Below are 12,737 nucleotides of genomic sequence, written 5' to 3'. Positions count from 1 at the left end.
GAGAGTCTTGTACTTTGTCTAAGGTGCACTATACTAGTGAAAATGAATGGAGGCTAATGTGGAATTAGGAACAAGTAGCCCACATATGTGATCACGTGGACATAATTTGTCTTACTAGCTCATCTAGAAAAATAATCAGTGATACAGTTCAGTTGACAACAGAGAACAACCTTGGAGGTACTTTTTACCCATAAAGCAGCATCAATGTGTAGTGTGCCTGACCTGGGGAGGGTGGGAAGGAGGCTAACATGGACATACAGCCAGAGGAGGATTTAAACATATTTTCCTAATGGTGGATTGCAATTTTGTTGACTAGTTATAAAATGAGATACTGCCTATGCAGACCAATAAGAGTTATGCTGCATTCAGCCAGCTGAAGTACACATCTGCTAAGCAATGTTTCAAGAAATCTATTTAAATATTAAAAATATATAAACACAATAACTCAATATACACACCATATAAGCAGGCCCATAGAACACTCACCTGGCATGCCGCAATATTTTCTCTTTATAGTGTACAATAAAATGTGCCTCATAAAGTAGGAAATGGGGGGAAGCCATTTTCATTCATTGTAGTTTTGGCCCTCACTAACCAGGTGCGTTGTCAAATAATGCAATATAAAGTATGACTGCAAACTATTAAAGCCTTATTAAAAATATATATGAGAGGATTAAAAACTGCATTTTATTATTTTTCTAAATGCAGAACTAAATGATTGAAAAGGTTTTTGGTGGTGTGGAGCGGTGTATGATTTTGGGCAAGTCATTTTAATTCCTGTCAAAAGGCTAAAGTAGAATCAAGCCTAAAACACTATAATACATAGAATAGCTCTGTGCACCCTATCTGGGAGCATTTGTGTTTTCGTTTTTTGGTTGTAATTTTGTTGTTAAGCAATCGCCTATGACCCTGAACTGGTCTACCACAGTGAAATAAATATGGTATTTGATCAGTTAAGTGCTATATATATATATATATATATATATATGAATAAACACGAGCAAGCAAATATGCAAGAAAAAGAGAAGAAAAGTAAACCACATTATTACTAGTCTCAGACATGGAGAAACATCCTGTTTCATATACATTATATTCCCTATACACCAGGGTAGGCCATTCCTGTCCTTCAATGCCCTGTTCCTGCAGGGTTTATAGATACCTTTCAATTAGCAACTGCTTCAAAACTTCAATAAACAGCTGATTTGACTCATTATTCTAATAATGAGTTAAATTAAGTAATTAAGACCTGAGGTGGAATGAAAACCAGATTCCCCTTTGGCTTCCGAGGACTGAAATTGCCTAGCCCTGCTCTAGACCATTAGGCTAAGAACATTAATTCAGCATACAGTTTTTTTGTTTTTTGTTATTTTTATTTTTTTGTTAAAGATTCAAAGCCCAACAGGTTGTATGTTAGTGGGATTTTGCTGTGAATTATTGCTGATTAAAGGTTAGAATGTAACTGTTCAATGAGTGTAATATGTATTTTTTTAGGTATATACTTAAGTGGTAACACTTTACAATGTCTCCCAATTTACAGTGTGTTTACATAGTACAAGGGTGGCTAACCCTGGTCCTGGAGAGCCGCAATCCTGCAGGATTTCCAGGTCTCTCTTAATTACCAGTCATTGGATACCTTGAACACAGGGACATTTTGCCTAATTAAGACACACAATTGGTTCAATTAAGCAGTTAACGATCTGGATAGAACAAAAGTCTGTAGACCCAGCGGCTCTCCAGGACCAGGGTTAGCCACCCCTGACATAGTAGGTACTCAGTAACTACAATTGTAGTTTCTCATAAGTACAGTGTGATTATGCATTATTACAATGTACTTAATGTGTAATAATGATCAACTGAATATATGTAAGTACACAATTGTAACTACATTTGTAACTAAGTTGTTTCTCATAAGGTTGTTACATTTTAAATGTGGCAGGACAGTTTATCACACAGTATTACGGTACTCTTCCCCATGACACAAAACTTTAGAAATCCAGTCCGCTTCATCCCCTGCATTTTCATTGCTAATTCAACCCTTTTGCGTTGGCAGTCAATCCAAAAACATTGTTGTTCTTGACCTTAATTCAATTGGAAAAATTAGGTCGACATTTACTTATGATGTTCAAAATATTTTGTGTGTGAGTACCAGCCTCTGATGCAATAAAAAGCCTACCCTGATGCCAGATAATTAATTGTGTAACAGTACAATGTAGTGTTGACAGTGATAATTTATTCCACTAGATTACTGTATCTTATACAATAATGTAGAAAATTGTAATTATGTATTATAATAATATATACATATTTTTTACACTATATATATATATATATATATATATATATATATATATCCAATGCTCTTGCTACAATGGTGGAGTTTACATGTGTGTTTTGACATTACTCGAGACAATATGCTCGAGTCACAGATGAAAAGACCCTCTCCCTCTCGGGGTTTACATGGTTTAAGTTTATTGCACTCGGGACGAACTGCTGTTTACCCGAAGTCAAGCAAATTAAGGGCAGAGGAGTGAATGAATATGTTAATTAGCCCTATGTAGAGTTATCATGCTGTTTTTGTGGGAAAATATCAGAAAGAGTGATTTACATGCACAGAGAACAGTACTCGAGATGCTTATGTCACTGAATCCATGGCTGTCATGTGACGATTTGTTCAAATTAAACAGTGTGCAGCTGTGGCTTGTGCCTCGTGTCTAATTGTTTAATACTTTGTTTTACTGGTCTAGCAATTAACCTGAAATATAGCATTGCTAACCATGAAATGTCCATCAGCAACTTACTTTAACTTAAAAACCCTCTTGCAGATATCTTGCACTTTTAAAATGCGGTCATTTAAGGGTATATATACGATTATTCAGTGTTTTCGTAATTTTTATGTCATTTACTCCAGTATTTGGGATTGACCCTGTCCTTCTCTGTGGCTGTTTATTTTGGCCACAATCCTGATTCTCCCGAGTTTTCCGGTCAAACTCGCACATAAACTCTCCCAGTGTTACTGTCCTCTTGTTCAGTGCTTTTCAACCAGTGTGCCCTGGGACATTGGTGTGCCATCAGGCATGAACCGGTGTGCCACAAAATGCATGTGGAAAACAAATCGCACGAGAAAAAGTAAAATACTGATATGGGAATAGAATTACACCTTGCATTATATTAAATCTATTTAAATGTTTTAATAAGTATCTAATACCATAGCCAATCTTACTTTAAAATGAGCATCAAAATACATTGTAAACTTTTATGTAAACTGCAGTGTAGCATTGCAGTTACCAAGGTGGAATTGAAACCTTTCTTATGTACCTTATGTTCATAACAAAAATAGTTTTAGTAGCCTATCTGTTCCTAATAGCAATGGTAGCATTTAAATAAAAAGGGTCAGCTTAGAATGTACTCCAGCATGATATGCATTTAGAAATCTGAAGAGTGAGCTTTGTAACAAGGGCTTATTTAACTGCATGGTATCTATATAAATAATGTATGTGACAAACTAGCCCCTTTCCTTTCATAACCATGTCATTATTAAGCAGGGTGAGAGACACTGTTTAGACGTGGAATTGACTGTACTCAAAGTGATATCACAGTCATGTACAATCTAAAAGATATGGATCATTTATTTTCCTTTTTATTTGGCCTTATTCAATGAAACCATTATTCTAAAAAAGAGGGCCACACTCTGCTTTCAGAAAAAGGTTCCAACTATACGAATGGAAATGGGCAGGTTATTTGATTTATGAGACGTAGGATCCTTTTTTCAGTTGCAAATTAATTTAGGGAAAAATGAATCGGCTTAAAATGACTGCATTAAATAGTCTAGCTCCTCCAACTCAGGACACCCATGATGGATCAACTCTGAGTCAGAGAGTAAAATGAAACGCACTTTTTACACTGTACCCAGTCCTTATTACAGTTTTTAGAACTGGAAGTGTACTTATATTATACTTCTAAAATACAGTACAATACAATAAATGCAGGGGAAAGCAAAAGAGGCTAGTACACAGATTTACTCATGTCCTGTTAATTTAATATCTTTCTGTATGCTTTCCTTCTAGAACAATAAGAGTGAATCCACGTAGTACCCACAATTTCTATCTATCATTTCCGAAATGAGGTTTAGTGCAGCCTATGTTGAAAATACAGAAAAAGGTATGATATCCACAAGCATCTCCTTGCACAACAAAGCTGAATGCTACATAAGCAACAAGAAATAATAAAAAAAAAACAGCTGACTTTCGCAAACGTTGGAACATCTGGGAGAACCGGACTGAAAAATGGAGCGCGCGGCAATGTGCTCTCAATTTGGGATTCAGAGAGTAGTACAGTGTCAGGGAACTAAAGGAATCAAGGGAATGTATATGATTCAAAGAAAGCATCAGGAAATAAAAAAGAAAATATGTTAACAATATTCAGTTACTAATGCCCTGATAGAAAATACGTCACAGAGACCAGAGGTTAGCAAATTATTACGATCCAGGAGGCTCAGTTTGGATTTCTTTGAAACCAACCAGAGTGCAAGGTCCAAAGAAAATAATAATGAGGTTGTGACCGATGGTATCTTTGGTTCAGAGTCAGCAAACATAAAAACCATTGAGGAGGATGTATTACTTGAACAAAGCAGTGAAAGTGCTTGAGTACAGCCTGATGTGACCCTAGGGCACTAACACAAGATAACTAAAACTGGAAAAGACAGATATCTTGAACTGAGCAGTAAAGACAGGAGCTTAATCTGGAAGAAAAAGAAAAATCTTCTAACCAACTCCCTCCTGGTCTGTTGCATTTAATCGCGAATAGGAAGTGAAAAAATACACAGTGCCTGCCAGAACAAAATGAGCACCCTTAATCAGGCATTAGAAATATTTCCTTGTGATTAACTGAAGAAATGGAAACCTGCCATGAAGTACTGGGTCTGGTATTTGCGATTGGCAAGTGGGTCAAATTTGTAATTTGTGTTGCAGCCTAAAATAAAATGGTTCCCGTTGAAAATACAGAATCCATTAACTTGTGACAGTGGATTGGTTAATTGCACCAACAATGTCTAATTTCGTAGTGTTCAGTTGTGCCATAGCACTGTACATGTATAAAGAGATTGGTGTGAAAAGGTTGCTCTTGATGAGCAAATTCTTGTTCCTTTCCATCTGATCTTCATATTTTGTGTGTGTTCATAGAGATATCATTCCAATTAGATTTGTTTATTTGATTTCTATCACCCACGATGAATCTTCAACCTCATGAGGAGCTACCAGGAAGTCATATCCTCCAACAAAAGTGCAAATAAAATTTAGTTCAACCAATTAATTTCACATTCTAGAGGGTGTATAATGCTGCACAGTCACCTATACATCGAGAAGTGGAGGAATTTCAATGTGATCTTTAAAAAGAGAAGTATTATCATATGCACCGATCAGCCATAACATTATGACCACTAACAGGTGAAGTGAATAACACTGATAATTTCGTTATCATGGCACCTGTCAGTGGGTGGGATATATTAGGCAGCAAGTGAACATTTTGTCCTCAAAGTTGATGTGTTAGAAGCAGGAAAAATGGGCAAGTGTAAGGATCTGAGTGACTTTGACAAGGGCCAAATTGTGATGGTTAGACGACTGGGTCAGAGCATCTCCAAAACTGCAGCTCTTGTGGGGTGTTCCCGGTCTGCAGTGGCCAGTACCTATCAAAAGTGGTCCAAAGAAGGAAAAGCGGTGAACTGGCGACAGGGTCATGGGCGGCCAAAGCTCATTGATGCACGTGGGGAGCGAACAGACGAGCTACTGTAGCTCAAATTGCTGAAAAAGTTAATGCTGGTTCTGATAGAAAGGTGTCAGAACACACAGTGCATCGCAGTTTGTTGCGTATGGGGCTGCGTGGCCAGTCAGGGTGCCCATGCTGACCCCTGTCCACTGTTGAAAGTGCCTACAATGGACACATGAGCATCAGAACTGGACCACGGAGCAATGGAAGAAGGTGGCCTGGTCTGATGAATCACGAGTTCAAGGTGTTGACTTGGCCTCCAAATTCCCCAGATCTCAATCCAATCGAGCATCTGTCAGATGTGCTGGACAAACAAGTCCGATCCATGGAGGCCCCACCTCGCAACTTACAGGACTTAAAGGATCTGCTGCTAACGTCTTGGTGCCAGATACCACAGCACACCTTCAGAGGTCTAGTGGACTCCATGCTTCGACGGGTCAGGGCTGTTTTGGTGGCAAAAGGGGGACCTACACAATATTAGGCAGGTGGTCATAATGTTATGGCTGATCGGTGTACATCAAGCATTCATTTGTTTAGTTAACATCAACCGCAATACAAATCATGAATAAATGCTTATACAATATTTGGGTAACACTTTTTTGGGGTAACACAATTTTTATATATAATGAATTATTAATAGTCAATTAGCAATCTATGGAATATTAAGTATGAATTACAAATTCTAAAATCTATTATTTTTTATAAAGCTTTATAAATGGTCTTCCAGGATAGCAAAATAGAGAGCACTGAAAACAACCTGTTAAATATATTGAATTCATTACATCAGGGATAACAATGTTATGGTCTTAAAAAAAAAGTTAAAGATTGATGTTCACTTACACTGATATGGAGTTAACACTGGTCTTAATTACACTTTGATAGGTTGTTATTAATCACTTATTAATACTATATAGATTGCTTATTAACTGTTAAAGATGTATCCTTATTATATAGTGTTCATTTCTATTATTATTTGTTTGTCTTCTGTTAATTCAATATAAATCACATAATAAAAGCTATGGTGCAGTTATACATCAGGTGAAATCAAGAATGTTACTCAGTGGGTTACACGGGCTGATCAATGAACAGCCGATCACCGGTACTCATGCACAGAAGCAGTGTTAATCTGCGTGATGTTGTAGTGGTTAATCAGTTTAAGACATTTAAAATCCTCTCAAAGTCTCAAAGTGCCCTGGTGACCACGGAGGCCAACATATTCACAAAGACTGGAACATTTCATTGCAAAAGATAATGATCGTTTAAGAGAAGTAAAGAAAGAGGTAACAACCACCCCCCACCCCCATTACCCACTCACTGCAATGAGGGCCTCACTGTGTCTCCTCCCTGTCAATACAATCAGTTTTGCTCATTTGCTATTTAAGAAAACAAGAAGATGGAGCACCAAAACAAACACACAATTTGCGTGGAGTTACAACACAAACAAAATCAATCATTCACTGTCACACACATGTAAACCACTATAATGTGGAACACATTGAAATATTATGTGAAGATATCAGAGTAGCCGGGAAAGAAAAGAAAAGAAAAGAAAAGAAAAAGAAAAACTACCTTCAAAAATTGTAGGTTCTGACTAACAACTGTACAAGCTCTTTCTACTCTTGCCACACACATATTTCAAAATTTGACATGGAAATGATGTCAGATTACAGTATTATTGCCATATGAAAAAAAAAGAAAAACTATCAATTCAATCCAAGACCCACCTCTCCTTAAAGCACAGGCACATCTGTGTACCTTGTGTGAGGTCTGCCTGTGTGCATTTACACAGGTGGATACATCATGATTACTTTTTTCCATCCAGGCGATTAAAGAAATAAATAACTAATAACATAAATAAAGTTCACATTAAAAATGTATAAAAAGGATGATACTTCAAAATGGCATAGGCCAAAACAGAGAGTGAAATGTGGTGGTCTTAAAATGATCACTTCAATATTTGGGTATTTGCTTTTAATCTTGTAAATCTAAATCAAGTCCAGCCTTACATAACTCTGCCTCTCCCCCCTCGCCACTCAGATTTCCAGTGGCTGTTTCTGAGGATCTTCATGGTCCTGTAATCACTGTAAACAGGCCACGAGTTTTTACTATATGGTAGTTTAAAGAATTATGTGTATTCAAAGGACCTTCATTTTAAAGAGCAATCAGGAACTCCAAACCAGGTGATTATGCTGCCTATGTAACAGAATACAAGCAAGCTTTTGAAGTACTTTTGGAAGACTTTTTTTGTTGGGGGAATCACATGGGTCCTTCTGCAGCCTCATGCGCATTGTGAACATTTTAATTTGTGTCTTCATGGTAAAGGCAATTTATCTTCACTCTGTCTGTCTGCTACAGCCCCTGGTGGACTTTGGGAAATTATAGACAAACAGAGAGTAGTCGGGTGCTTTTTCTCCAACCTGTGATTCCTGGACAGAGTTAGATAAGGAAGCCAAGAGAGAGAAAGAAAGAGAGAGAGAGTGCACCAGTTACAGGGCTTGTCATTGTTGGCATCTGGTGGTAGCTAATTCACTAAGGCAAGGCTTGAGTTGAAGGGCAGCTATGGATATAAGAAGCTTTTTCAAAAAGAAAAAGGATCACGAAGGCAAGGAGGTGCAGGTGAGGCTAGAGGAGGTGGAGGACGAGGACGAGGACAAGTAATCTCCTGTAACTGTAGCAGCAGATGAGTCAGGACGTGAGAGTGCCACTATCTCATCTAACCTTACGAGCTCAGGTTGGTGAAGACGAGGGCTCTTTAGCTAGCTAGCTAGTCTAGCTCAGTGGTTCTCAATCGTTTTTGTCACAAGGCACACCATTTATGAAAACAAGTATCTCCAAGGCACACCTTTACATATGATTATAGCTATGTAAATCATCTTAAATAAGACTAATTCCAAGGCACACCTGGCCAGCTCCCAAGGCACACCAGTGTGTGACGACACACAGTTTGAGAACCACTGGTCTAGCTAGCCTGCACTCACTGTGATATTGTGGAACATGGGCTGAGCATAGAAAGAAAGTGGGATGACCTTACTTTGCTTTTGTAAAATCCAATTGATAAGTCTTCAAGCCATAATCCGTTTCCGCTGAAGCATATGTATGACTCATATACATCTCTGCAACTGATTTGGTTATTGAAACACTCATTTTGTTTATATTGATTTCATGTTGTGAAAGCCAGCCTACGCACCTGACCGGAACCTTTTGGTAGAGCACAGTGTCTCACATCTTATATTCATTTTACGTTGTACGTTTTACGTTGTAACGTTACTGCTGGCTGGAGATTTTTTTCAGATCAGTTTTTCTTTCCTTTTTAGTCCAAAATCTTAGTTCATATTTGTATTAATACTCATTAAAAAGTGCACCAGATTAATACATTTAGCTGTTCAAAATCATTTTTTTTTGGGGGGGGGTTTGGACTCTGGGCTAAGCCCCGAATGTATTGTAATCCTAGCAATGCCTCTGGTCGAACCTTTTCCCACCCTGTATCTGAATCAGTGTTATTCAGTGATTCATAAAGTTGAATGAATATCGTTGATAAAACTATACGCATTAATCAGTGGGATATTTTCAGAGTTCGTTGAACATGAATTCAGCTGAGAGAAAACGGCAAAGATTCCAGTGGATTTACATGAACGACAGTGCAATGTTTACACACCCTCTCTCAATTGATTTCCATCCAATGGAAGCGGTACAGGGTATGTAATTCCTATTGTGAAAAGAAGCAATTCATTGTGTTGTTCATTACTGAACAACTGAACAAAAAATGTACTTTTTGACACCCCCACCACCACCACCAACCAAGTGTTCCCCCAATACTGCCAGATTTATTTTATTTATACATACTGTGCCAATCCACACCTCTCTCCAACTCTTTTCAAACTGCTTTCGTTAGTTTTTCTGCTACTCAAGGACTTTGACAATGTTAGTTTAAATAGCTTAGCAAAATATATACTTCTCAGTCAGTTAAACACTACAGGTTTTGTTTAATCTGAAGAGATTGGTGCAGCAGATAATAATAATAATAGTAAAAAAAAAGCTTTTCTTGCGAGAGGGAAGAGTGAGGCAGAGAGAGGGAGTGTATATCTTACAGTATAAGGATTTCTTAAGCCTTTCAGTACCAAAATATATTCACTGATTTTGATGTTTTAAGTGATCCCTAGCACTTTGTTTGTCATCAGGAGGTCTACATACAGGTTAATGCACACAATGGTTTCTGATCACGCCGTAGCAAATGCCCCATGTCCAACAGTCACCCCCGCCCCCCTACCCCGTACCTCTGCCTGGCCTTCAATATTACAAGCAAAGTCATGGTGGTCCATGCGTTTGCCTCCCTTATACGTAGATATTGTTAGGTATTATCTAGTGGATGGAATGGCTGGAATGCTGTGAAATCACGTCAAGCTCATTGAATTTAAACACAGCTAGCTATTATGCACAGGCCTGCTCCTGCATCTTCTGGCCCGGTGTCTCAGATAGGGGGTCTGCTGAAGAGAGACTCACAGGCCAGCACACTGACACTGCTCCATCCCTGCTCCAACTTGCTTTCTGCTCATTTTAAGGTATATTCTGAGCTACAGTATTCCTCCAGATCAGTTTTATGTTTTGTTTTGCAGGCAGAACAATATTTTGGGGGGATTTTATTTATTTATTCTGTATCTACCTTCCACCAGGAGCTCTTACAACCAGGTATGATTTGTCAGTCAAAAAATGTTAATCTCATTGTAAAACTTATAATAATTTGGATAACACAAGCCTTATGCCACAGTGTTCTCTGTCATATTTCCTTTTCCAAAGGAATTATATGGTACATTGATTTCTGTGGAGTGACAGTCCACAAAGGTTTACAACATTCCCAGCATCAACTCAGTTCAATCAACTGGAGTCTTTACGGTTTCCGCTGGGATGAATCAGTGTTCCAGTAACCTTTTTGTCATCATCATTGTACATTTGTAAATATTCATGCAGACTTTACCCTTCCACTGATTATTGTGGAGTGGGTTCCCGACTGTGAATGATTACATGGCTGTTGTTTTGGACTGAAATGTGGGATTTTTGGTTGGAAACACTCTATTATATAAACAAGTTTTTTTTTCATGTGCAAAATCCCCTTCCAAACCATAAGACTTGCACTATCAACTGTACCCATATCTTCAATTCATATAATAGTAGCACAAAAGCACATTTGCTTCGTTAATAGTCACCTAGAGGAGCCCATAATGGCCATGTCAACTCAAAGACTATCACTTCCATCTGCCTGTGCTAGCAATTCCTTCCAATGGGCCAGTAGATGCCAACTTGTGAAGGTACAATGTGTGGTCTCTTGTATTTCAGGAAGGAAGTGTTACATTCTCTTATTTACAATCACGAAGGCCACGAAAAAACAAATAGCTTGGGTTTAGGCTTGAGGAAGCCAGTCATGTAGAGACAGCCTTGAAAGGACTGGGGGCAGAGGGCCGAAGATAGTAATGCGTGAGGTTCTTGACCCCTTAACATTAGGAGACCTGTAAGTTCAAACCCCACTGATTGCAAGCTGAGCCGGTATTTAAAATAGCCATACAGACCCAATGGGTGTTTTCTTTCTGAGCTCTCTATTGCTTGTTGTGTGTAGAGGGGCTTTTGGCCCTTCTTGCTGGGAAGGGTAGGCGGTTGTTGCCTGGTGGGGTACCGGAGCCAGCGTTCTTCTGCATTGTTTAGCACAACCGAACCCATGACCCCAGACTGAGGAGAAGGGCGGCACGTTTTTTTTTTAAGATATGGCTTGCGGGGATTTTCCATCATGGGGGCAGTAATGTATAGGGCTTACCCAGAAAGGAATGGACGAGTGCAGAGGGAAGCAGAGTAATTACACATGATAAAAGCCCACAGAAAGGAAATTGATAAAGAAAAATGACTGACTGGAAAGGAGGCAGGGGTTTGTTTCCTCTTGAATTAAATGAAATGTTCTGGTGGTCTCCCCTCACAGTTCCTCAAGAGAGAAACTTTGTCAACATCATTAAATGGCCTTTGAAAATAGGGTGGGAAGATGGTATGTGGGGGCAAGGGGTAGGGCCTGGGTAATGGGATATTATCCGTCTTCTTTAACAGAAAACTTGAAAAGTTAATATGGAACATGAAAGGGAAGGAACAGGCCGATTTGGAATATAATGTAAAATGATCACAATCTAATGTTTGCTCTTTGGCTAACTAGATTTGTTTAATGACGGAACATAAACTGCTTTTACACAGTTCAGCATTCTGCCAATGGACAAATTTGAAACTTTTTTATTGATTATTATTAGAACAATAATGATTGTCCACATTTTTGCAGAAATGAGCTGTGCGTGTTTAAATGAAGGTGTTATAGTAAGACATTATGGTTAGCACAATAAGTCTAATTAGTACAATGTTTTCATATGTATCTATGATAAATCCTTTGTACCCTGTGAGTGCAATGTCCTTGACCTGTCACTACACTGACAGTGTGGCTCCCAAATGATTCAACCGGTAAACCCCCCAAATAGTTCAGACAATGCTGAATCGAGTCCTGTCTATGTTGTAGCCTAGAACTAGAAGAAACGAAACAGACCGACTCCTGCTGGGGTTGTTTGGCATGTTAGAGTGCTTCTGTTATGCACTTACATTAATTAACTTGTTCTTGTGAAAAAATATTCAGTACTTTAATAGTTGTAAGCATTGCATTATTTAAATATTTTAAAAATCCCATTGGCAGTATGATAATAATAATCATAATCATAATAATAGGGATACACTTTTCTTTTGTAAGCATTCATTGCCTTGATTAGCTTAGTTGTAAATGCAGAATACTTTCAGCATATGTACGAAAGTATGGATGTTTATTGGTGCCACAGAGAAAAATACAGTTGTGTCAATTCAAGATAATACTGAGTTATTTTGCAATAATTATTGCGTTTATACGAGATAGCATTGCGTCATTTCTTTTGATGATTGGCAAATAGCATTGTTTCAGTTTAATACAC

This window comes from Amia ocellicauda, chromosome 12 (assembly GCF_036373705.1).
Source record: "Amia ocellicauda isolate fAmiCal2 chromosome 12, fAmiCal2.hap1, whole genome shotgun sequence".
Lineage (NCBI taxonomy): Eukaryota > Metazoa > Chordata > Actinopteri > Amiiformes > Amiidae > Amia > Amia ocellicauda.
The sequence above is the reverse complement of the archived record's forward strand: the minus strand, read 5'-3'. Positions refer to the sequence as shown.